Below are 1,398 nucleotides of genomic sequence, written 5' to 3'. Positions count from 1 at the left end.
CTGACGGGGAATTGTGAAAAGAGAAAAGTTGAACTGTGACAGCGAGAAAGTGCCTTATAAGCGCTTTTAAAAGTCAACAGTTGCGGAGGAGGTTCCAGCGGAGAGATTGGGAGCGTATAAAAGCGAAACCGGAATTAAATACCATTCTCAAAGCTGGAGCTTTCCTGAAATGGCAGGAAAGAAAGAGGATTTATAGCATATGAACTGAAAGTGTTAACAGCGACCCGAAGGAGGATGGGGAAAAAAGCCGGAAGGAGAAGAAAACAGAGGAAGCTCCTCCATGCTATCGGGAGTGTAAAAGAAACCAGCACGCAAAGAAGCGGTTCTGAAGGCGCTCTGAATAAGCTTTTTAACAGAAATTCAAAGGAACATTACTAACATACTAACATAGATAATACTTGTAACCGGACTGAAAAAAAGAAATTTGACTGCTCACAGAAGAAGCCTAAGAAGATTGATTGGACACTACTAACAGTTTAATTTACCAGTTAATATATCACTCAGCTTTCTCTTTCTCTCACTATATACCCTCCCTATTTTTCTATTTAAGCGAAACACCCCTCCTTTTTAGGAGAGTCAATAAAATCTTTATAAAAACAAAAACAAAAAAAGAGCAAGAAGCAGCCAGGTAAGTTGCAGAGCCCCCTCCCCCGCCTTCAGGTACAAGCTCTCCCTCCGCTGCGAGGACAGATCTACATGTCCCCCTTCCTCCCCAATAGGTAGCAATCCAAAACAGTCCAGTGGAGCCTGAGTGGTGGGTGTTGCCTTCTGACACACTTCCGGTAATCCCAGGGGGTGTGGCATATGCAAATAAGCTATGCTAATGAGTTATGGTAATGAGCTCCTGCACCTCTTTTTCTATGGAATGACCCCTGCTCGGGATGGAAGGGAAGGCGGCATGGTACAACCCAATCTCGTCAGATCTCAGAAGCTAAGCAGGGCCGGTGCTTGGAAGGGAGACCACCAAGGAAAATTTGCAGAAGAAGGCCATGAGAAGCCCGCCTCTTTTTCTATGGAATGACCCCTGCTCGGGATGGAAGGGAAGGCGGCATGGTACAACCCAATCTCGTCAGATCTCAGAGGCTAAGCAGGGTCGGTGCTTGGAAGGGAGACCACCAAGGAAAATTTGCAGAAGAAGGCCATGACAAGCCACCTCTGCTTCAAGCTTGCCTTGAAAGTCCCTTGCTGGAGTGACCCTACGTCTATTGGGACTTAATGGCACTTTATGCACACATACTTGGAATGTTCATAAACATCTCAGCAGCTGAGTGAAAGCTAGGGAAAGGAGATAGCGAAGGTGGGCTCTATGGCACGATACCTCACTAAGGTCCCTCCCCTCCCCAAACCCCACCCTCTTTAGGCTCTAACCCCACCCACAACCGCGGAGCCGTAGCATGG

The 1,398-nt window shown here is 47.1% G+C and overlaps 1 protein-coding gene across 1 annotated transcript in view; it reads right to left on the bottom strand.

Moving 5' to 3' along the window:
• Positions 1-1,398, bottom strand: part of LOC107108345 (sodium-dependent noradrenaline transporter-like) — a gene marked incomplete at both ends in the record, with an annotated part of 20,869 nt that overhangs the window by 4,428 nt on the left and 15,043 nt on the right. The gene's annotated exons all lie outside the window — the stretch shown is intronic.

Source organism: Gekko japonicus, unplaced genomic scaffold (assembly GCF_001447785.1).
Source record: "Gekko japonicus isolate JY-2015 unplaced genomic scaffold, Gekko_japonicus_V1.1 scaffold2905, whole genome shotgun sequence".
Lineage (NCBI taxonomy): Eukaryota > Metazoa > Chordata > Lepidosauria > Squamata > Gekkonidae > Gekko > Gekko japonicus.
Note: the sequence above shows the minus strand (reverse complement) of the source record. Positions and strands in the feature narration are given on the sequence as shown.